The sequence below is a fragment of the Mixophyes fleayi genome (assembly GCF_038048845.1).
Source record: "Mixophyes fleayi isolate aMixFle1 chromosome 4 unlocalized genomic scaffold, aMixFle1.hap1 SUPER_4_unloc_1, whole genome shotgun sequence".
In the NCBI taxonomy this organism is placed as follows: domain Eukaryota; kingdom Metazoa; phylum Chordata; class Amphibia; order Anura; family Limnodynastidae; genus Mixophyes; species Mixophyes fleayi.
The window spans coordinates 194,584-218,047 of record NW_027445887.1 but is presented as its reverse complement, the minus strand read 5'-3'; the positions used below and the strand labels follow the sequence as shown (position 1 = coordinate 218,047).

The following is a 23,464-nucleotide window of genomic DNA, read 5'->3' as shown; positions in this document are numbered from 1 at the left end:
CTGTGAGACACATGCAAAAATGTCTGAATGTCACACAAAATGAACGGCACTCCATAATTTAGGAAATTTTACCAACACCCAAATATAGTACACTTATGTGGTGTGATGAGACACAAGGTGGGAAAGGACTGTCTCTGGATTCTGATTTTACTAAGAGACCACCCATCCAAGATGGACCCCTAATGAAGGACTAGGAAACAGGGACCCTGGGTACATCGATATGGGTAGGATAACACCCTCAGACAGTCAGTGTAAATAATCACATTTTTTTATCAAGTTGAGTCCAGATAGAGATCACTAAATGTCAGAAAGGATCACTCTCTATTACAGTGTCAGAGGTCAGGACAGGACACAGCTGGTGTTTCTGTAGTGTAGTGGTTATCACGTTCGCCTCACACGCGAAAGGTCCCCAGTTCGAAACTGGGCAGAAACAGGCCTTAGTTCTCCTTTTATATAGGACATGTGAGATGTAAAATTGATATAATATCCTGTAAATACTATTTGTATCAACAGGAAGTTTTAATGGCATTGCATCAGTGTTCATTAGGGAAACTAGTGTATTGTAAGGAATAATACAACCCTGTAAGTGGCAAGTTATTTTTGGTACAGAATTTTAACAAGACAAACATAAGCATGCAGGATGTTCGATACTAGAGTAGTGGGATCTGTAGGGGTGAGGGTGTCAGAGTGAAGTTAGCCATGCATTGGGAAGGGGGGAACATTGTGGGGAAGTGGAGGGCCCCTGTTCTAATCATCTGTCCTGGGACCCATGATCTCTGATGACGGCCTTACCTCTTCCTATACAAGCAAGTTTTCTACTGGCTGTTCCCATTGTTTGACTACACTGCTTGCTTACATGTACAACACCATCTATCTCTCCACCTTCATTCATGATTCAACAATCTTTTCCATACGCCTCCTGTATATCTTAGCAATAGCTCCTGTCGGGCACCTAACCTCTCTATGTCTTTCAGGAACAAGTCCCAGGGATGATGTCAATGAGGTTTCAGGGAGAGATAGAAAGGGGCATTGCTTCCCAGCTTCTATATTGAATGCTGTGCGGAAGCGATTTATCTGCCAGGAACCACTCATCATTGTTCTTGGCCATGACACAGGGATCTGTGACTTGCCGTAACTCCCTGCCTAAAATTAAACAAGACATTACAGTTACATCCTGTAGCCTGAAGGGGTTCATTTTATTAATTAACCATAGAGCAACAGCGAAACATAACTATAATTTACAAAGCATATTCTTGTAAATTAGTTACTAGTGAAGAGACAATTGAAGAACATTATTCAGCGTTAATTCCAAACAGTGTAGCTGCCTCGTTAGCGCAGTAGGTAGTGCGTCAGTCTCATAATCTGAATGTCGTGAGTTCGATCCTCACATGGGGCAACCTGTCATTTTCTCACCCCTCTCTATGTTTTTTCTATGTTGTCAAACCAGCCATATTGCTCTGAGACGACTTAGAGGTTGCACTGACAGCCCAAGGTTCCAGTGAGTGGGCAAGAACTGGTTCATATGGCTATTGCCCTCCTAATCACTTGAACCTGATGCTCAATAGGATTGCTGTGTTCAAAATGTGTAAGTGTCTGGGCACTTCAGCATAAAGTGATGGGAGACACCTAGTTGAGTGTAGTGTATTCCTTCATATGTAGGGATCTACTTATAGTGCAGAGGAGGTTTAGTTGAGATCAGATCTTCCCTAACACCAATACATCAAAAGTAAAATTGATCTTGTAACTATACAAGGTCTCCAACGTAATAGCAAAAAAGTAAAACTTAGATCAAACAAAAAACAAATTTAAAGATAAAAAAATGATGAAAACAAAATCTGACACTATTCCCTGTCCTTCTTCCCAGCATGAGGAAACCACTTTAATCACTGTGAGACACATGCAAAAATGTCTGAATGTCACACAAAATGAACGGCACTCCATAATTTAGGAAATTTTACCAACACCCAAATATAGTACACTTATGTGGTGTGATGAGACACAAGGTGGGAAAGGACTGTCTCTGGATTCTGATTTTACTAAGAGACCACCCATCCAAGATGGACCCCTAATGAAGGACTAGGAAACAGGGACCCTGGGTACATCGATATGGGTAGGATAACACCCTCAGACAGTCAGTGTAAATAATCACATTTTTTTATCAAGTTGAGTCCAGATAGAGATCACTAAATGTCAGAAAGGATCACTCTCTATTACAGTGTCAGAGGTCAGGACAGGTCACAGCTGGTGTTTCTGTAGTGTAGTGGTTATCACGTTCACCTCACACGCGAAAGGTCCCCAGTTCGAAACTGGGCAGAAACAGGCCTTAGTTCTCCTTTTATATAGGACATGTGAGATGTAAAATTGATATAATATCCTGTAAATACTATTTGTATCAACAGGAAGTTTTAATGGCATTGCATCAGTGTTCATTAGGGAAACTAGTGTATTGTAAGGAATAATACAACCCTGTAAGTGGCAAGTTATTTTTGGTACAGAATTTTAACAAGACAAACATAAGCATGCAGGATGTTCGATACTAGAGTAGTGGGATCTGTAGGGGTGAGGGTGTCAGAGTGAAGTTAGCCATGCATTGGGAAGGGGGGAACATTGTGGGGAAGTGGAGGGCCCCTGTTCTAATCATCTGTCCTGGGACCCATGATCTCTGATGACGGCCTTACCTCTTCCTATACAAGCAAGTTTTCTACTGGCTGTTCCCATTGTTTGACTACACTGCTTGCTTACATGTACAACACCATCTATCTCTCCACCTTCATTCATGATTCAACAATCTTTTCCATACGCCTCCTGTATATCTTAGCAATAGCTCCTGTCGGGCACCTAACCTCTCTATGTCTTTCAGGAACAAGTCCCAGGGATGATGTCAATGAGGTTTCAGGGAGAGATAGAAAGGGGCATTGCTTCCCAGCTTCTATATTGAATGCTGTGCGGAAGCGATTTATCTGCCAGGAACCACTCATCATTGTTCTTGGCCATGACACAGGGATCTGTGACTTGCCGTAACTCCCTGCCTAAAATTAAACAAGACATTACAGTTACATCCTGTAGCCTGAAGGGGTTCATTTTATTAATTAACCATAGAGCAACAGCGAAACATAACTATAATTTACAAAGCATATTCTTGTAAATTAGTTACTAGTGAAGAGACAATTGAAGAACATTATTCAGCGTTAATTCCAAACAGTGTAGCTGCCTCGTTAGCGCAGTAGGTAGCGCGTCAGTCTCATAATCTGAAGGTCGTGAGTTCGATCCTCACATGGGGCAACCTGTCTTTTTCTCACCCCTCTCTATGTTCTTTCTATGTTGTCAAACCAGCCATATTGCTCTGAGATTACTTAGAGGTTGCACTGACAGCCCAAGGTTCCAGTGAGTGGGCAAGAACTGATTCATATGGCTATTGCCCTCCTAATCACTTGAACCTGATGCTCAATAGGATTGCTGTGTTCAAAATGTGTAAGTGTCTGGGCACTTCAGCATAAAGTGATGGGAGACACCTAGTTGAGTGTAGTGTATTCCTTCATATGTAGGGATCTACTTATAGTGCAGAGGAGGTTTAGTTGAGATCAGATCTTCCCTAACACCAATACATCAAAAGTAAAATTGATCTTGTAACTATACAAGGTCTCCAACGTAATAGCAAAAAAGTAAAACTTAGATCAAACAAAAAACAAATTTAAAGATAAAAAAATGATGAAAACAAAATCTGACACTATTCCCTGTCCTTCTTCCCAGCATGAGGAAACCACTTTAATCACTGTGAGACACATGCAAAAATGTCTGAATGTCACACAAAATGAACGGCACTCCATAATTTAGGAAATTTTACCAACACCCAAATATAGTACACTTATGTGGTGTGATGAGACACAAGGTGGGAAAGGACTGTCTCTGGATTCTGATTTTACTAAGAGACCACCCATCCAAGATGGACCCCTAATGAAGGACTAGGAAACAGGGACCCTGGGTACATCGATATGGGTAGGATAACACCCTCAGACAGTCAGTGTAAATAATCACATTTTTTTATCAAGTTGAGTCCAGATAGAGATCACTAAATGTCAGAAAGGATCACTCTCTATTACAGTGTCAGAGGTCAGGACAGGACACAGCTGGTGTTTCTGTAGTGTAGTGGTTATCACGTTCGCCTCACACGCGAAAGGTCCCCAGTTCGAAACTGGGCAGAAACAGGCCTTAGTTCTCCTTTTATATAGGACATGTGAGATGTAAAATTGATATAATATCCTGTAAATACTATTTGTATCAACAGGAAGTTTTAATGGCATTGCATCAGTGTTCATTAGGGAAACTAGTGTATTGTAAGGAATAATACAACCCTGTAAGTGGCAAGTTATTTTTGGTACAGAATTTTAACAAGACAAACATAAGCATGCAGGATGTTCGATACTAGAGTAGTGGGATCTGTAGGGGTGAGGGTGTCAGAGTGAAGTTAGCCATGCATTGGGAAGGGGGGAACATTGTGGGGAAGTGGAGGGCCCCTGTTCTAATCATCTGTCCTGGGACCCATGATCTCTGATGACGGCCTTACCTCTTCCTATACAAGCAAGTTTTCTACTGGCTGTTCCCATTGTTTGACTACACTGCTTGCTTACATGTACAACACCATCTATCTCTCCACCTTCATTCATGATTCAACAATCTTTTCCATACGCCTCCTGTATATCTTAGCAATAGCTCCTGTCGGGCACCTAACCTCTCTATGTCTTTCAGGAACAAGTCCCAGGGATGATGTCAATGAGGTTTCAGGGAGAGATAGAAAGGGGCATTGCTTCCCAGCTTCTATATTGAATGCTGTGCGGAAGCGATTTATCTGCCAGGAACCACTCATCATTGTTCTTGGCCATGACACAGGGATCTGTGACTTGCCGTAACTCCCTGCCTAAAATTAAACAAGACATTACAGTTACATCCTGTAGCCTGAAGGGGTTCATTTTATTAATTAACCATAGAGCAACAGCGAAACATAACTATAATTTACAAAGCATATTCTTGTAAATTAGTTACTAGTGAAGAGACAATTGAAGAACATTATTCAGCGTTAATTCCAAACAGTGTAGCTGCCTCGTTAGCGCAGTAGGTAGCGCGTCAGTCTCATAATCTGAAGGTCGTGAGTTCGATCCTCACATGGGGCAACCTGTCTTTTTCTCACCCCTCTCTATGTTCTTTCTATGTTGTCAAACCAGCCATATTGCTCTGAGACGACTTAGAGGTTGCACTGACAGCCCAAGGTTCCAGTGAGTGGGCAAGAACTGATTCATATGGCTATTGCCCTCCTAATCACTTGAACCTGATGCTCAATAGGATTGCTGTGTTCAAAATGTGTAAGTGTCTGGGCACTTCAGCATAAAGTGATGGGAGACACCTAGTTGAGTGTAGTGTATTCCTTCATATGTAGGGATCTACTTATAGTGCAGAGGAGGTTTAGTTGAGATCAGATCTTCCCTAACACCAATACATCAAAAGTAAAATTGATCTTGTAACTATACAAGGTCTCCAACGTAATAGCAAAAAAGTAAAACTTAGATCAAACAAAAAACAAATTTAAAGATAAAAAAATGATGAAAACAAAATCTGACACTATTCCCTGTCCTTCTTCCCAGCATGAGGAAACCACTTTAATCACTGTGAGACACATGCAAAAATGTCTGAATGTCACACAAAATGAACGGCACTCCATAATTTAGGAAATTTTACCAACACCCAAATATAGTACACTTATGTGGTGTGATGAGACACAAGGTGGGAAAGGACTGTCTCTGGATTCTGATTTTACTAAGAGACCACCCATCCAAGATGGACCCCTAATGAAGGACTAGGAAACAGGGACCCTGGGTACATCGATATGGGTAGGATAACACCCTCAAACAGTCAGTGTAAAGAATCACATTTTTTTATCAAGTTGAGTCCAGATAGAGATCACTAAATGTCAGAAAGGATCACTCTCTATTACAGTGTCAGAGGTCAGGACAGGACACAGCTGGTGTTTCTGTAGTGTAGTGGTTATCACGTTCGCCTCACACGCAAAAAGGTCCCCAGTTTGAAACTGGGCAGAAACAGGCCTTAGTTCTCCTTTTATATAGGACATGTGAGATGTAAAATTGATATAATATCCTGTAAATACTATTTGTATCAACAGGAAGTTTTAATGGCATTGCATCAGTGTTCATTAGGGAAACTAGTGTATTGAAAGGAATAATACAACCCTGTAAGTAGCAAGTTATTTTTGGTACAGAATTTTAACAAGACAAATATAAGCATGCAGGATGTTCGATACTAGAGTAGTGGGATCTGTAGGGGTGAGGGTGTCAGAGTGAAGTTAGCCATGCATTGGGAAGGGGGGAACATTGTGGGGAGGTGGAGGGGCCCTGTTCTAATCATCTGTCCTGGGACCCATGATCTCTGATGACGGCCTTACCTCTTCCTATACAAGCAAGTTTTCTACTGGCTGTTCCCATTGTTTGACTACACTGCTTGCTTACATGTACAACACCATCTATCTCTCCACCTTCATTCATGATTCAACAATCTTTTCCATACGCCTCCTGTATATCTTAGCAATAGCTCCTGTCGGGCACCTAACCTCTCTATGTCTTTCAGGAACAAGTCCCAGGGATGATGTCAATGAGGTTTCAGGGAGAGATAGAAAGGGGCATTGCTTCCCAGCTTCTATATTGAATGCTGTGCGGAAGCGATTTATCTGCCAGGAACCACTCATCATTGTTCTTGGCCATGACACAGGGATCTGTGACTTGCCGTAACTCCCTGCCTAAAATTAAACAAGACATTACAGTTACATCCTGTAGCCTGAAGGGGTTCATTTTATTAATTAACCATAGAGCAACAGCGAAACATAACTATAATTTACAAAGCATATTCTTGTAAATTAGTTACTAGTGAAGAGACAATTGAAGAACATTATTCAGCGTTAATTCCAAACAGTGTAGCTGCCTCGTTAGCGCGTCAGTCTCATAATCTGAAGGTCGTGAGTTCGATCCTCACATGGGGCAACCTGTCTTTTTCTCACCCCTCTCTATGTTCTTTCTATGTTGTCAAACCAGCCATATTGCTCTGAGATTACTTAGAGGTTGCACTGACAGCCCAAGGTTCCAGTGAGTGGGCAAGAACTGATTCATATGGCTATTGCCCTCCTAATCACTTGAACCTGATGCTCAATAGGATTGCTGTGTTCAAAATGTGTAAGTGTCTGGGCACTTCAGCATAAAGTGATGGGAGACACCTAGTTGAGTGTAGTGTATTCCTTCATATGTAGGGATCTACTTATAGTGCAGAGGAGGTTTAGTTGAGATCAGATCTTCCCTAACACCAATACATCAAAAGTAAAATTGATCTTGTAACTATACAAGGTCTCCAACGTAATAGCAAAAAAGTAAAACTTAGATCAAACAAAAAACAAATTTAAAGATAAAAAAATGATGAAAACAAAATCTGACACTATTCCCTGTCCTTCTTCCCAGCATGAGGAAACCACTTTAATCACTGTGAGACACATGCAAAAATGTCTGAATGTCACACAAAATGAACGGCACTCCATAATTTAGGAAATTTTACCAACACCCAAATATAGTACACTTATGTGGTGTGATGAGACACAAGGTGGGAAAGGACTGTCTCTGGATTCTGATTTTACTAAGAGACCACCCATCCAAGATGGACCCCTAATGAAGGACTAGGAAACAGGGACCCTGGGTACATCGATATGGGTAGGATAACACCCTCAGACAGTCAGTGTAAATAATCACATTTTTTTATCAAGTTGAGTCCAGATAGAGATCACTAAATGTCAGAAACGATCACTCTCTATTACAGTGTCAGAGGTCAGGACAGGTTACAGCTGGTGTTTCTGTAGTGTAGTGGTTATCACGTTCGCCTCACACGCAAAAAGGTCCCCAGTTCGAAACTGGGCAGAAACAGGCCTTAGTTCTCCTTTTATATAGGACATGTGAGATGTAAAATTGATATAATATCCTGTAAATACTATTTGTATCAACAGGAAGTTTTAATGGCATTGCATCAGTGTTCATTAGGGAAACTAGTGTATTGAAAGGAATAATACAACCCTGTAAGTAGCAAGTTATTTTTGGTACAGAATTTTAACAAGACAAACATAAGCATGCAGGATGTTCGATACTAGAGTAGTGGGATCTGTAGGGGTGAGGGTGTCAGAGTGAAGTTAGCCATGCATTGGGAAGGGGGGAACATTGTGGGGAGGTGGAGGGGCCCTGTTCTAATCATCTGTCCTGGGACCCATGATCTCTGATGACGGCCTTACCTCTTCCTATACAAGCAAGTTTTCTACTGGCTGTTCCCATTGTTTGACTACACTGCTTGCTTACATGTACAACACCATGTATCTCTCCACCTTCATTCATGATTCAACAATCTTTTCCATACGCCTCCTGTATATCTTAGCAATAGCTCCTGTCGGGCACCTAACCTCTCTATGTCTTTCAGGAACAAGTCCCAGGGATGATGTCAATGAGGTTTCAGGGAGAGATAGAAAGGGGCATTGCTTCCCAGCTTCTATATTGAATGCTGTGTGGAAGCGATTTATCTGCCAGGAACCACTCATCATTGTTCTTGGCCATGACACAGGGATCTGTGACTTGCCGTAACTCCCTGCCTAAAATTAAACAAGACATTACAGTTACATCCTGTAGCCTGAAGGGGTTAATTTTATTAATTAACCATAGAGCAACAGCGAAACATAACTATAATTTACAAAGCATCTTCTTGTAAATTAGTTACTAGTGAAGAGACAATTGAAGAACATTATTCAGCGTTAATTCCAAACAGTGTAGCTGCCTCGTTAGCGCGTCAGTCTCATAATCTGAAGGTCGTGAGTTCGATCCTCACATGGGGCAACCTGTTTTTTTCTCACCCCTCTCTATGTTCTTTCTATGTTGTCAAACCAGCCATATTGCTCTGAGATGACTTAGAGGTTGCACTGACAGCCCAAGGTTCCAGTGAGTGGGCAAGAACTGATTCATATGGCTATTGCCCTCCTAATTGAACCTGATGCTCAATAGGATTGCTGTGTTCAAAATGTGTAAGTGTCTGGGCACTTCAGCATAAAGTGATGGGAGACACCTAGTTGAGTGTAGTGTATTCCTTCATATGTAGGGATCTACTTATAGTGCAGAGGAGGTTTAGTTGAGATCAGATCTTCCCTAACACCAATACATCAAAAGTAAAATTGATCTTGTAACTATACAAGGTCTCCAACGTAATAGCAAAAAAGTAAAACTTAGATCAAACAAAAAACAAATTTAAAGATAAAAAAATGATGAAAACAAAATCTGACACTATTCCCTGTCCTTCTTCCCAGCATGAGGAAACCACTTTAATCACTGTGAGACACATGCAAAAATGTCTGAATGTCACACAAAATGAACGGCACTCCATAATTTAGGAAATTTTACCAACACCCAAATATAGTACACTTATGTGGTGTGATGAGACACAAGGTGGGAAAGGACTGTCTCTGGATTCTGATTTTACTAAGAGACCACCCATCCAAGATGGACCCCTAATGAAGGACTAGGAAACAGGGACCCTGGGTACATCGATATGGGTAGGATAACACCCTCAGACAGTCAGTGTAAATAATCACATTTTTTTATCTAGTTGAGTCCAGATAGAGATCACTAAATGTCAGAAAGGATCACTCTCTATTACAGTGTCAGAGGTCAGGACAGGTCACAGCTGGTGTTTCTGTAGTGTAGTGGTTATCACGTTCGCCTCACACGCGAAAGGTCCCCAGTTCGAAACTGGGCAGAAACAGGCCTTAGTTCTCCTTTTATATAGGACATGTGAGATGTAAAATTGATATAATATCCTGTAAATACTATTTGTATCAACAGGAAGTTTTAATGGCATTGCATCAGTGTTCATTAGGGAAACTAGTGTATTGTAAGGAATAATACAACCCTGTAAGTGGCAAGTTATTTTTGGTACAGAATTTTAACAAGACAAACATAAGCATGCAGGATGTTCGATACTAGAGTAGTGGGATCTGTAGGGGTGAGGGTGTCAGAGTGAAGTTAGCCATGCATTGGGAAGGGGGGAACATTGTGGGGAAGTGGAGGGCCCCTGTTCTAATCATCTGTCCTGGGACCCATGATCTCTGATGACGGCCTTACCTCTTCCTATACAAGCAAGTTTTCTACTGGCTGTTCCCATTGTTTGACTACACTGCTTGCTTACATGTACAACACCATCTATCTCTCCACCTTCATTCATGATTCAACAATCTTTTCCATACGCCTCCTGTATATCTTAGCAATAGCTCCTGTCGGGCACCTAACCTCTCTATGTCTTTCAGGAACAAGTCCCAGGGATGATGTCAATGAGGTTTCAGGGAGAGATAGAAAGGGGCATTGCTTCCCAGCTTCTATATTGAATGCTGTGCGGAAGCGATTTATCTGCCAGGAACCACTCATCATTGTTCTTGGCCATGACACAGGGATCTGTGACTTGCCGTAACTCCCTGCCTAAAATTAAACAAGACATTACAGTTACATCCTGTAGCCTGAAGGGGTTAATTTTATTAATTAACCATAGAGCAACAGCGAAACATAACTATAATTTACAAAGCATCTTCTTGTAAATTAGTTACTAGTGAAGAGACAATTAAAGAACATTATTCAGCGTTAATTCCAAACAGTGTAGCTGCCTCGTTAGCGCAGTAGGTAGCGCGTCAGTCTCATAATCTGAAGGTCGTGAGTTCGATCCTCACATGGGGCAACCTGTCTTTTTCTCACCCCTCTCTATGTTCTTTCTATGTTGTCAAACCAGCCATATTGCTCTGAGATGACTTAGAGGTTGCACTGACAGCCCAAGGTTCCAGTGAGTGGGCAAGAACTGATTCATATGGCTATTGCCCTCCTAATCACTTGAACCTGATGCTCAATAGGATTGCTGTGTTCAAAATGTGTAAGTGTCTGGGCACTTCAGCATAAAGTGATGGGAGACACCTAGTTGAGTGTAGTGTATTCCTTCATATGTAGGGATTTACTTATAGTGCAGAGGAGGTTTAGTTGAGATCAGATCTTCCCTAACACCAATACATCAAAAGTAAAATTGATCTTGTAACTATACAAGGTCTCCAACGTAATAGCAAAAAAGTAAAACTTAGATCAAACAAAAAACAAATTTAAAGATAAAAAAATGATGAAAACAAAATCTGACACTATTCCCTGTCCTTCTTCCCAGCATGAGGAAACCACTTTAATCACTGTGAGACACATGCAAAAATGTCTGAATGTCACACAAAATGAACGGCACTCCATAATTTAGGAAATTTTACCAACACCCAAATATAGTACACTTATGTGGTGTGATGAGACACAAGGTGGGAAAGGACTGTCTCTGGATTCTGATTTTACTAAGAGACCACCCATCCAAGATGGACCCCTAATGAAGGACTAGGAAACAGGGACCCTGGGTACATCGATATGGGTAGGATAACACCCTCAGACAGTCAGTGTAAATAATCACATTTTTTTATCAAGTTGAGTCCAGATAGAGATCACTAAATGTCAGAAAGGATCACTCTCTATTACAGTGTCAGAGGTCAGGACAGGTCACAGCTGGTGTTTCTGTAGTGTAGTGGTTATCACGTTCGCCTCACACGCGAAAGGTCCCCAGTTCGAAACTGGGCAGAAACAGGCCTTAGTTCTCCTTTTATATAGGACATGTGAGATGTAAAATTGATATAATATCCTGTAAATACTATTTGTATCAACAGGAAGTTTTAATGGCATTGCATCAGTGTTCATTAGGGAAACTAGTGTATTGAAAGGAATAATACAACCCTGTAAGTAGCAAGTTATTTTTGGTACAGAATTTTAACAAGACAAATATAAGCATGCAGGATGTTCGATACTAGAGTAGTGGGATCTGTAGGGGTGAGGGTGTCAGAGTGAAGTTAGCCATGCATTGGGAAGGGGGGAACATTGTGGGGAGGTGGAGGGGCCCTGTTCTAATCATCTGTCCTGGGACCCATGATCTCTGATGACGGCCTTACCTCTTCCTATACAAGCAAGTTTTCTACTGGCTGTTCCCATTGTTTGACTACACTGCTTGCTTACATGTACAACACCATGTATCTCTCCACCTTCATTCATGATTCAACAATCTTTTCCATACGCCTCCTGTATATCTTAGCAATAGCTCCTGTCGGGCACCTAACCTCTCTATGTCTTTCAGGAACAAGTCCCAGGGATGATGTCAATGAGGTTTCAGGGAGAGATAGAAAGGGGCATTGCTTCCCAGCTTCTATATTGAATGCTGTGCGGAAGCGATTTATCTGCCAGGAACCACTCATCATTGTTCTTGGCCATGACACAGGGATCTGTGACTTGCCGTAACTCCCTGCCTAAAATTAAACAAGACATTACAGTTACATCCTGTAGCCTGAAGGGGTTCATTTTATTAATTAACCATAGAGCAACAGCGAAACATAACTATAATTTACAAAGCATATTCTTGTAAATTAGTTACTAGTGAAAAGACAATTGAAGAACATTATTCAGCGTTAATTCCAAACAGTGTAGCTGCCTCGTTAGCGCAGTAGGTAGCGCGTCAGTCTCATAATCTGAAGGTCGTGAGTTCGATCCTCACATGGGGCAACCTGTCTTTTTCTCACCCCTCTCTATGTTCTTTCTATGTTGTCAAACCAGCCATATTGCTCTGAGATTACTTAGAGGTTGCACTGACAGCCCAAGGTTCCAGTGAGTGGGCAAGAACTGATTCATATGGCTATTGCCCTCCTAATCACTTGAACCTGATGCTCAATAGGATTGCTGTGTTCAAAATGTGTAAGTGTCTGGGCACTTCAGCATAAAGTGATGGGAGACACCTAGTTGAGTGTAGTGTATTCCTTCATATGTAGGGATCTACTTATAGTGCAGAGGAGGTTTAGTTGAGATCAGATCTTCCCTAACACCAATACATCAAAAGTAAAATTGATCTTGTAACTATACAAGGTCTCCAACGTAATAGCAAAAAAGTAAAACTTAGATCAAACAAAAAACAAATTTAAAGATAAAAAAATGATGAAAACAAAATCTGACACTATTCCCTGTCCTTCTTCCCAGCATGAGGAAACCACTTTAATCACTGTGAGACACATGCAAAAATGTCTGAATGTCACACAAAATGAACGGCACTCCATAATTTAGGAAATTTTACCAACACCCAAATATAGTACACTTATGTGGTGTGATGAGACACAAGGTGGGAAAGGACTGTCTCTGGATTCTGATTTTACTAAGAGACCACCCATCCAAGATGGACCCCTAATGAAGGACTAGGAAACAGGGACCCTGGGTACATCGATATGGGTAGGATAACACCCTCAGACAGTCAGTGTAAATAATCACATTTTTTTATCAAGTTGAGTCCAGATAGAGATCACTAAATGTCAGAAAGGATCACTCTCTATTACAGTGTCAGAGGTCAGGACAGGTTACAGCTGGTGTTTCTGTAGTGTAGTGGTTATCACGTTCGCCTCACACGCAAAAAGGTCCCCAGTTCGAAACTGGGCAGAAACAGGCCTTAGTTCTCCTTTTATATAGGACATGTGAGATGTAAAATTGATATAATATCCTGTAAATACTATTTGTATCAACAGGAAGTTTTAATGGCATTGCATCAGTGTTCATTAGGGAAACTAGTGTATTGAAAGGAATAATACAACCCTGTAAGTAGCAAGTTATTTTTGGTACAGAATTTTAACAAGACAAACATAAGCATGCAGGATGTTCGATACTAGAGTAGTGGGATCTGTAGGGGTGAGGGTGTCAGAGTGAAGTTAGCCATGCATTGGGAAGGGGGGAACATTGTGGGGAGGTGGAGGGCCCCTGTTCTAATCATCTGTCCTGGGACCCATGATCTCTGATGACGGCCTTACCTCTTCCTATACAAGCAAGTTTTCTACTGGCTGTTCCCATTGTTTGACTACACTGCTTGCTTACATGTACAACACCATCTATCTCTCCAACTTCATTCATGATTCAACAATCTTTTCCATACGCCTCCTGTATATCTTAGCAATAGCTCCTGTCGGGCACCTAACCTCTCTATGTCTTTCAGGAACAAGTCCCAGGGATGATGTCAATGAGGTTTCAGGGAGAGATAGAAAGGGGCATTGCTTCCCAGCTTCTATATTGAATGCTGTGCGGAAGCGATTTATCTGCCAGGAACCACTCATCATTGTTCTTGGCCATGACACAGGGATCTGTGACTTGCCGTAACTCCCTGCCTAAAATTAAACAAGACATTACAGTTACATCCTGTAGCCTGAAGGGGTTCATTTTATTAATTAACCATAGAGCAACAGCGAAACATAACTATAATTTACAAAGCATATTCTTGTAAATTAGTTACTAGTGAAGAGACAATTGAAGAACATTATTCAGCGTTAATTCCAAACAGTGTAGCTGCCTCGTTAGCGCAGTAGGTAGCGCGTCAGTCTCATAATCTGAAGGTCGTGAGTTCGATCCTCACATGGGGCAACCTGTCTTTTTCTCACCCCTCTCTATGTTCTTTCTATGTTGTCAAACCAGCCATATTGCTCTGAGACGACTTAGAGGTTGCACTGACAGCCCAAGGTTCCAGTGAGTGGGCAAGAACTGATTCATATGGCTATTGCCCTCCTAATCACTTGAACCTGATGCTCAATAGGATTGCTGTGTTCAAAATGTGTAAGTGTCTGGGCACTTCAGCATAAAGTGATGGGAGACACCTAGTTGAGTGTAGTGTATTCCTTCATATGTAGGGATCTACTTATAGTGCAGAGGAGGTTTAGTTGAGATCAGATCTTCCCTAACACCAATACATCAAAAGTAAAATTGATCTTGTAACTATACAAGGTCTCCAACGTAATAGCAAAAAAGTAAAACTTAGATCAAACAAAAAACAAATTTAAAGATAAAAAAATGATGAAAACAAAATCTGACACTATTCCCTGTCCTTCTTCCCAGCATGAGGAAACCACTTTAATCACTGTGAGACACATGCAAAAATGTCTGAATGTCACACAAAATGAACGGCACTCCATAATTTAGGAAATTTTACCAACACCCAAATATAGTACACTTATGTGGTGTGATGAGACACAAGGTGGGAAAGGACTGTCTCTGGATTCTGATTTTACTAAGAGACCACCCATCCAAGATGGACCCCTAATGAAGGACTAGGAAACAGGGACCCTGGGTACATCGATATGGGTAGGATAACACCCTCAGACAGTCAGTGTAAAGAATCACATTTTTTTATCAAGTTGAGTCCAGATAGAGATCACTAAATGTCAGAAAGGATCACTCTCTATTACAGTGTCAGAGGTCAGGACAGGACACAGCTGGTGTTTCTGTAGTGTAGTGGTTATCACGTTCGCCTCACACGCAAAAAGGTCCCCAGTTTGAAACTGGGCAGAAACAGGCCTTAGTTCTCCTTTTATATAGGACATGTGAGATGTAAAATTGATATAATATCCTGTAAATACTATTTGTATCAACAGGAAGTTTTAATGGCATTGCATCAGTGTTCATTAGGGAAACTAGTGTATTGAAAGGAATAATACAACCCTGTAAGTAGCAAGTTATTTTTGGTACAGAATTTTAACAAGACAAACATAAGCATGCAGGATGTTCGATACTAGAGTAGTGGGATCTGTAGGGGTGAGGGTGTCAGAGTGAAGTTAGCCATGCATTGGGAAGGGGGGAACATTGTGTGGAGGTTGAGGGCCCCTGTTCTAATCATCTGTCCTGGGACCCATGATCTCTGATGACGGCCTTACCTCTTCCTATACAAGCAAGTTTTCTACTGGCTGTTCCCATTGTTTGACTACACTGCTTGCTTACATGTACAACACCATCTATCTCTCCAACTTCATTCATGATTCAACAATCTTTTCCATACGCCTCCTGTATATCTTAGCAATAGCTCCTGTCGGGCACCTAACCTCTCTATGTCTTTCAGGAACAAGTCCCAGGGATGATGTAAATGAGGTTTCAGGGAGAGATAGAAAGGGGCACTGCTTCCCAGCTTCTATATTGAATGCTGTGCGGAAGCGATTTATCTGCCAGGAACCACTCATCATTGTTCTTGGCCATGACACAGGGATCTGTGACTTGCCGTAACTCCCTGCCTAAAATTAAACAAGACATTACAGTTACATCCTGTAGCCTGAAGGGGTTAATTTTATTAATTAACCATAGAGCAACAGCGAAACATAACTATAATTTACAAAGCATCTTCTTGTAAATTAGTTACTAGTGAAGAGACAATTAAAGAACATTATTCAGCGTTAATTCCAAACAGTGTAGCTGCCTCGTTAGCGCAGTAGGTAGCGCGTCAGTCTCATAATCTGAAGGTCGTGAGTTCGATCCTCACATGGGGCAACCTGTCTTTTTCTCACCCCTCTCTATGTTCTTTCTATGTTGTCAAACCAGCCATATTGCTCTGAGATTACTTAGAGGTTGCACTGACAGCCCAAGGTTCCAGTGAGTGGGCAAGAACTGATTCATATGGCTATTGCCCTCCTAATCACTTGAACCTGATGCTCAATAGGATTGCTGTGTTCAAAATGTGTAAGTGTCTGGGCACTTCAGCATAAAGTGATGGGAGACACCTAGTTGAGTGTAGTGTATTCCTTCATATGTAGGGATCTACTTATAGTGCAGAGGAGGTTTAGTTGAGATCAGATCTTCCCTAACACCAATACATCAAAAGTAAAATTGATCTTGTAACTATACAAGGTCTCCAACGTAATAGCAAAAAAGTAAAACTTAGATCAAACAAAAAACAAATTTAAAGATAAAAAAATGATGAAAACAAAATCTGACACTATTCCCTGTCCTTCTTCCCAGCATGAGGAAACCACTTTAATCACTGTGAGACACATGCAAAAATGTCTGAATGTCACACAAAATGAACGGCACTCCATAATTTAGGAAATTTTACCAACACCCAAATATAGTACACTTATGTGGTGTGAGGAGACACAAGGTGGGAAAGGACTGTCTCTGGATTCTGATTTTACTAAGAGACCACCCATCCAATATGGACCCCTAATGAAGGACTAGGAAACAGGGACCCTGGGTACATCGATATGGGTAGGATAACACCCTCAGACAGTCAGTGTAAATAATCACATTTTTTTATCTAGTTGAGTCCAGATAGAGATCACTAAATGTCAGAAAGGATCACTCTCTATTACAGTGTCAGAGGTCAGGACAGGTCACAGCTGGTGTTTCTGTAGTGTAGTGGTTATCACGTTCGCCTCACACGCGAAAAGTCCCCAGTTCGAAACTGGGCAGAAACAGGCCTTAGTTCTCCTTTTATATAGGACATGTGAGATGTAAAATTGATATAGTATCCTGTAAATACTATTTGTATCAACAGGAAGTTTTAATGGCATTGCATCAGTGTTCATTAGGGAAACTAGTGTATTGTAAGGAATAATACAACCCTGTAAGTGGCAAGTTATTTTTGGTACAGAATTTTAACAAGACAAACATAAGCATGCAGGATGTTCGATACTAGAGTAGTGGGATCTGTAGGGGTGAGGGTGTCAGAGTGAAGTTAGCCATGCATTGGGAAGGGGGGAACATTGTGGGGAAGTGGAGGGCCCCTGTTCTAATCATCTGTCCTGGGACCCATGATCTCTGATGACGGCCTTACCTCTTCCTATACAAGCAAGTTTTCTACTGGCTGTTCCCATTGTTTGACTACACTGCTTGCTTACATGTACAACACCATCTATCTCTCCACCTTCATTCATGATTCAACAATCTTTTCCATACGCCTCCTGTATATCTTAGCAATAGCTCCTGTCGGGCACCTAACCTCTCTATGTCTTTCAGGAACAAGTCCCAGGGATGATGTCAATGAGGTTTCAGGGAGAGATAGAAAGGGGCATTGCTTCCCAGCTTCTATATTGAATGCTGTGCGGAAGCGATTTATCTGCCAGGAACCACTCATCATTGTTCTTGGCCATGACACAGGGATCTGTGACTTGCCGTAACTCCCTGACCAAAATTAAACAAGACATTACAGTTACATCCTGTAGCCTGAAGGGGTTCATTTTATTAATTAACCATAGAGCAACAGCGAAACATAACTATAATTTACAAAGCATATTCTTGTAAATTAGTTACTAGTGAAGAGACAATTGAAGAACATTATTCAGCGTTAATTCCAAACAGTGTAGCTGCCTCGTTAGCGCAGTAGGTAGCGCGTCAGTCTCATAATCTGAAGGTCGTGAGTTCGATCCTCACATGGGGCAACCTGTCTTTTTCTCACCCCTCTCTATGTTCTTTCTATGTTGTCAAACCAGCCATATTGCTCTGAGACGACTTAGAGGTTGCACTGACAGCCCAAGGTTCCAGTGAGTGGGCAAGAACTGATTCATATGGCTATTGCCCTCCTAATCACTTGAACCTGATGCTCAATAGGATTGCTGTGTTCAAAATGTGTAAGTGTCTGGGCACTTCAGCATAAAGTGATGGGAGACACCTAGTTGAGTGTAGTGTATTCCTTCATATGTAGGGATCTACTTATAGTGCAGAGGAGGTTTAGTTGAGATCAGATCTTCCCTAACACCAATACATCAAAAGTAAAATTGATCTTGTAACTATACAAGGTCTCCAACGTAATAGCAAAAAAGTAAAACTTAGATCAAACAAAAAACAAATTTAAAGATAAAAAAATGATGAAAACAAAATCTGACACTATTCCCTGTCCTTCTTCCCAGCATGAGGAAACCACTTTAATCACTGTGAGACACATGCAAAAATGTCTGAATGTCACACAAAATGAACGGCACTCCATAATTTAGGAAATTTTACCAACACCCAAATATAGTACACTTATGTGGTGTGATGAGACACAAGGTGGGAAAGGACTGTCTCTGGATTCTGATTTTACTAAGAGACCACCCATCCAAGATGGACCCCTAATGAAGGACTAGGAAACAGGGACCCTGGGTACATCGATATGGGTAGGATAACACCCTCAGACAGTCAGTGTAAATAATCACATTTTTTTATCAAGTTGAGTCCAGATAGAGATCACTAAATGTCAGAAAGGATCACTCTCTATTACAGTGTCAGAGGTCAGGACAGGACACAGCTGGTGTTTCTGTAGTGTAGTGGTTATCACGTTCGCCTCACACGCGAAAGGTCCCCAGTTCGAAACTGGGCAGAAACAGGCCTTAGTTCTCCTTTTATATAGGACATGTGAGATGTAAAATTGATATAATATCCTGTAAATACTATTTGTATCAACAGGAAGTTTTAATGGCATTGCATCAGTGTTCATTAGGGAAACTAGTGTATTGAAAGGAATAATACAACCCTGTAAGTAGCAAGTTATTTTTGGTACAGAATTTTAACAAGACAAATATAAGCATGCAGGATGTTCGATACTAGAGTAGTGGGATCTGTAGGGTTGAGGGTGTCAGAGTGAAGTTAGCCATGCATTGGGAAGGGGGGAACATTGTGGGGAGGTGGAGGGGCCCTGTTCTAATCATCTGTCCTGGGACCCATGATCTCTGATGACAGCCTTACCTCTTCCTATACAAGCAAGTTTTCTACTGGCTGTTCCCATTGTTTGACTACACTGCTTGCTTACATGTACAACACCATGTATCTCTCCACCTTCATTCATGATTCAACAATCTTTTCCATACGCCTCCTGTATATCTTAGCAATAGCTCCTGTCAGGCACCTAACCTCTCTATGTCTTTCAGGAACAAGTCCCAGGGATGATGTCAATGAGGTTTCAGGGAGAGATAGAAAGGGGCATTGCTTCCCAGCTTCTATATTGAATGCTGTGTGGAAGCGATTTATCTGCCAGGAACCACTCATCATTGTTCTTGGCCATGACACAGGGATCTGTGACTTGCCGTAACTCCCTGCCTAAAATTAAACAAGACATTACAGTTACATCCTGTAGCCTGAAGGGGTTAATTTTATTAATTAACCATAGAGCAACAGCGAAACATAACTATAATTTACAAAGCATCTTCTTGTAAATTAGTTACTAGTGAAGAGACAATTGAAGAACATTATTCAGCGTTAATTCCAAACAGTGTAGCTGCCTCGTTAGCGCGTCAGTCTCATAATCTGAAGGTCGTGAGTTCGATCCTCACATGGGGCAACCTGTTTTTTTCTCACCCCTCTCTATGTTCTTTCTATGTTGTCAAACCAGCCATATTGCTCTGAGATGACTTAGAGGTTGCACTGACAGCCCAAGGTTCCAGTGAGTGGGCAAGAACTGATTCATATGGCTATTGCCCTCCTAATTGAACCTGATGCTCAATAGGATTGCTGTGTTCAAAATGTGTAAGTGTCTGGGCACTTCAGCATAAAGTGATGGGAGACACCTAGTTGAGTGTAGTGTATTCCTTCATATGTAGGGATCTACTTATAGTGCAGAGGAGGTTTAGTTGAGATCAGATCTTCCCTAACACCAATACATCAAAAGTAAAATTGATCTTGTAACTATACAAGGTCTCCAACGTAATAGCAAAAAAGTAAAACTTAGATCAAACAAAAAACAAATTTAAAGATAAAAAATGATGAAAACAAAATCTGACACTATTCCCTGTCCTTCTTCCCAGCATGAGGAAACCACTTTAATCACTGTGAGACACATGCAAAAATGTCTGAATGTCACACAAAATGAACGGCACTCCATAATTTAGGAAATTTTACCAACACCCAAATATAGTACACTTATGTGGTGTGATGAGACACAAGGTGGGAAAGGACTGTCTCTGGATTCTGATTTTACTAAGAGACCACCCATCCAAGATGGACCCCTAATGAAGGACTAGGAAACAGGGACCCTGGGTACATCGATATGGGTAGGATAACACCCTCAGACAGTCAGTGTAAATAATCACATTTTTTTATCTAGTTGAGTCCAGATAGAGATCACTAAATGTCAGAAAGGATCACTCTCTATTACAGTGTCAGAGGTCAGGACAGGTCACAGCTGGTGTTTCTGTAGTGTAGTGGTTATCACGTTCGCCTCACACGCGAAAGGTCCCCAGTTCAAAACTGGGCAGAAACAGGCCTTAGTTCTCCTTTTATATAGGACATGTGAGATGTAAAATTGATATAATATCCTGTAAATACTATTTGTATCAACAGGAAGTTTTAATGGCATTGCATCAGTGTTCATTAGGGAAACTAGTGTATTGTAAGGAATAATACAACCCTGTAAGTGGCAAGTTATTTTTGGTACAGAATTTTAACAAGACAAACATAAGCATGCAGGATGTTCGATACTAGAGTAGTGGGATCTGTAGGGGTGAGGGGTGTCAGAGTGAAGTTAGCCATGCATTGGGAAGGGGGGAACATTGTGGGGAAGTGGAGGGCCCCTGTTCTAATCATCTGTCCTGGGACCCATGATCTCTGATGACGGCCTTACCTCTTCCTATACAAGCAAGTTTTCTACTGGCTGTTCCCATTGTTTGACTACACTGCTTGCTTACATGTACAACACCATCTATCTCTCCACCTTCATTCATGATTCAACAATCTTTTCCATACGCCTCCTGTATATCTTAGCAATAGCTCCTGTCGGGCACCTAACCTCTCTATGTCTTTCAGGAACAAGTCCCAGGGATGATGTCAATGAGGTTTCAGGGAGAGATAGAAAGGGGCATTGCTTCCCAGCTTCTATATTGAATGCTGTGCGGAAGCGATTTATCTGCCAGGAACCACTCATCATTGTTCTTGGCCATGACACAGGGATCTGTGACTTGCCGTAACTCCCTGCCTAAAATTAAACAAGACATTACAGTTACATCCTGTAGCCTGAAGGGGTTCATTTTATTAATTAACCATAGAGCAACAGCGAAACATAACTATAATTTACAAAGCATATTCTTGTAAATTAGTTACTAGTGAAGAGACAATTGAAGAACATTATTCAGCGTTAATTCCAAACAGTGTAGCTGCCTCGTTAGCGCAGTAGGTAGCGCGTCAGTCTCATAATCTGAAGGTCGTGAGTTCGATCCTCACATGGGGCAACCTGTCTTTTTCTCACCCCTCTCTATGTTCTTTCTATGTTGTCAAACCAGCCATATTGCTCTGAGACGACTTAGAGGTTGCACTGACAGCCCAAGGTTCCAGTGAGTGGGCAAGAACTGATTCATATGGCTATTGCCCTCCTAATCACTTGAACCTGATGCTCAATAGGATTGCTGTGTTCAAAATGTGTAAGTGTCTGGGCACTTCAGCATAAAGTGATGGGAGACACCTAGTTGAGTGTAGTGTATTCCTTCATATGTAGGGATCTACTTATAGTGCAGAGGAGGTTTAGTTGAGATCAGATCTTCCCTAACACCAATACATCAAAAGTAAAATTGATCTTGTAACTATACAAGGTCTCCAACGTAATAGCAAAAAAGTAAAACTTAGATCAAACAAAAAACAAATTTAAAGATAAAAAAATGATGAAAACAAAATCTGACACTATTCCCTGTCCTTCTTCCAGCATGAGGAAACCACTTTAATCACTGTGAGACACATGCAAAAATGTCTGAATGTCACACAAAATGAACGGCACTCCATAATTTAGGAAATTTTACCAACACCCAAATATAGTACACTTATGTGGTGTGATGAGACACAAGGTGGGAAAGGACTGTCTCTGGATTCTGATTTTACTAAGAGACCACCCATCCAAGATGGACCCCTAATGAAGGACTAGGAAACAGGGACCCTGGGTACATCGATATGGGTAGGATAACACCCTCAGACAGTCAGTGTAAATAATCACATTTTTTTATCAAGTTGAGTCCAGATAGAGATCACTAAATGTCAGAAAGGATCACTCTCTATTACAGTGTCAGAGGTCAGGACAGGACACAGCTGGTGTTTCTGTAGTGTAGTGGTTATCACGTTCACCTCACACGCGAAAGGTCCCCAGTTCGAAACTGGGCAGAAACAGGCCTTAGTTCTCCTTTTATATAGGACATGTGAGATGTAAAATTGATATAATATCCTGTAAATACTATTTGTATCAACAGGAAGTTTTAATGGCATTGCATCAGTGTTCATTAGGGAAACTAGTGTATTGTAAGGAATAATACAACCCTGTAAGTGGCAAGTTATTTTTGGTACAGAATTTTAACAAGACAAACATAAGCATGCAGGATGTTCGATACTAGAGTAGTGGGATCTGTAGGGGTGAGGGTGTCAGAGTGAAGTTAGCCATGCATTGGGAAGGGGGGAACATTGTGGGGAAGTGGAGGGCCCCTGTTCTAATCATCTGTCCTGGGACCCATGATCTCTGATGACGGCCTTACCTCTTCTATACAAGCAAGTTTTCTACTGGCTGTTCCCATTGTTTGACTACACTGCTTGCTTACATGTACAACACCATCTAT

At 41.3% G+C, this 23,464-nt stretch overlaps 22 non-coding genes across 22 annotated transcripts; all 22 read left to right on the top strand.

Moving 5' to 3' along the window:
- The first annotated feature begins 360 nt into the window (after positions 1 to 360).
- TRNAV-CAC (transfer RNA valine (anticodon CAC)) lies at positions 361 to 433 on the top strand. The gene has a single exon. It is a non-coding gene; the product is annotated as a tRNA-Val (tRNA).
- An 890-nt stretch (positions 434 to 1,323) lies between these two features.
- TRNAM-CAU (transfer RNA methionine (anticodon CAU)) lies at positions 1,324 to 1,396 on the top strand. Its single transcript has one exon. It is a non-coding gene; the product is annotated as a tRNA-Met (tRNA).
- An 850-nt stretch (positions 1,397 to 2,246) lies between these two features.
- On the top strand, positions 2,247 to 2,319 carry TRNAV-CAC (transfer RNA valine (anticodon CAC)). Its single transcript has one exon. It is a non-coding gene; the product is annotated as a tRNA-Val (tRNA).
- An 890-nt stretch (positions 2,320 to 3,209) lies between these two features.
- TRNAM-CAU (transfer RNA methionine (anticodon CAU)) lies at positions 3,210 to 3,282 on the top strand. The gene has a single exon. It is a non-coding gene; the product is annotated as a tRNA-Met (tRNA).
- Positions 3,283 to 4,132: 850 nt separating this feature from the next.
- TRNAV-CAC (transfer RNA valine (anticodon CAC)) lies at positions 4,133 to 4,205 on the top strand. Its single transcript has one exon. It is a non-coding gene; the product is annotated as a tRNA-Val (tRNA).
- Positions 4,206 to 5,095: 890 nt separating this feature from the next.
- TRNAM-CAU (transfer RNA methionine (anticodon CAU)) lies at positions 5,096 to 5,168 on the top strand. The gene has a single exon. It is a non-coding gene; the product is annotated as a tRNA-Met (tRNA).
- Positions 5,169 to 6,018: 850 nt separating this feature from the next.
- On the top strand, positions 6,019 to 6,092 carry TRNAV-CAC (transfer RNA valine (anticodon CAC)). The gene has a single exon. It is a non-coding gene; the product is annotated as a tRNA-Val (tRNA).
- A 1,801-nt stretch (positions 6,093 to 7,893) lies between these two features.
- On the top strand, positions 7,894 to 7,967 carry TRNAV-CAC (transfer RNA valine (anticodon CAC)). The gene has a single exon. It is a non-coding gene; the product is annotated as a tRNA-Val (tRNA).
- Positions 7,968 to 9,764: 1,797 nt separating this feature from the next.
- TRNAV-CAC (transfer RNA valine (anticodon CAC)) lies at positions 9,765 to 9,837 on the top strand. The gene has a single exon. It is a non-coding gene; the product is annotated as a tRNA-Val (tRNA).
- An 890-nt stretch (positions 9,838 to 10,727) lies between these two features.
- On the top strand, positions 10,728 to 10,800 carry TRNAM-CAU (transfer RNA methionine (anticodon CAU)). The gene has a single exon. It is a non-coding gene; the product is annotated as a tRNA-Met (tRNA).
- Positions 10,801 to 11,650: 850 nt separating this feature from the next.
- TRNAV-CAC (transfer RNA valine (anticodon CAC)) lies at positions 11,651 to 11,723 on the top strand. Its single transcript has one exon. It is a non-coding gene; the product is annotated as a tRNA-Val (tRNA).
- An 890-nt stretch (positions 11,724 to 12,613) lies between these two features.
- TRNAM-CAU (transfer RNA methionine (anticodon CAU)) lies at positions 12,614 to 12,686 on the top strand. Its single transcript has one exon. It is a non-coding gene; the product is annotated as a tRNA-Met (tRNA).
- Positions 12,687 to 13,536: 850 nt separating this feature from the next.
- Positions 13,537 to 13,610, top strand: TRNAV-CAC (transfer RNA valine (anticodon CAC)). Its single transcript has one exon. It is a non-coding gene; the product is annotated as a tRNA-Val (tRNA).
- An 890-nt stretch (positions 13,611 to 14,500) lies between these two features.
- Positions 14,501 to 14,573, top strand: TRNAM-CAU (transfer RNA methionine (anticodon CAU)). Its single transcript has one exon. It is a non-coding gene; the product is annotated as a tRNA-Met (tRNA).
- Positions 14,574 to 15,423: 850 nt separating this feature from the next.
- TRNAV-CAC (transfer RNA valine (anticodon CAC)) lies at positions 15,424 to 15,497 on the top strand. The gene has a single exon. It is a non-coding gene; the product is annotated as a tRNA-Val (tRNA).
- An 890-nt stretch (positions 15,498 to 16,387) lies between these two features.
- Positions 16,388 to 16,460, top strand: TRNAM-CAU (transfer RNA methionine (anticodon CAU)). The gene has a single exon. It is a non-coding gene; the product is annotated as a tRNA-Met (tRNA).
- An 850-nt stretch (positions 16,461 to 17,310) lies between these two features.
- On the top strand, positions 17,311 to 17,383 carry TRNAV-CAC (transfer RNA valine (anticodon CAC)). The gene has a single exon. It is a non-coding gene; the product is annotated as a tRNA-Val (tRNA).
- Positions 17,384 to 18,273: 890 nt separating this feature from the next.
- TRNAM-CAU (transfer RNA methionine (anticodon CAU)) lies at positions 18,274 to 18,346 on the top strand. Its single transcript has one exon. It is a non-coding gene; the product is annotated as a tRNA-Met (tRNA).
- Positions 18,347 to 19,196: 850 nt separating this feature from the next.
- On the top strand, positions 19,197 to 19,269 carry TRNAV-CAC (transfer RNA valine (anticodon CAC)). Its single transcript has one exon. It is a non-coding gene; the product is annotated as a tRNA-Val (tRNA).
- Positions 19,270 to 21,065: 1,796 nt separating this feature from the next.
- TRNAV-CAC (transfer RNA valine (anticodon CAC)) lies at positions 21,066 to 21,138 on the top strand. Its single transcript has one exon. It is a non-coding gene; the product is annotated as a tRNA-Val (tRNA).
- An 891-nt stretch (positions 21,139 to 22,029) lies between these two features.
- TRNAM-CAU (transfer RNA methionine (anticodon CAU)) lies at positions 22,030 to 22,102 on the top strand. Its single transcript has one exon. It is a non-coding gene; the product is annotated as a tRNA-Met (tRNA).
- An 849-nt stretch (positions 22,103 to 22,951) lies between these two features.
- On the top strand, positions 22,952 to 23,024 carry TRNAV-CAC (transfer RNA valine (anticodon CAC)). Its single transcript has one exon. It is a non-coding gene; the product is annotated as a tRNA-Val (tRNA).
- The last annotated feature ends 440 nt before the right edge of the window (positions 23,025 to 23,464 follow it).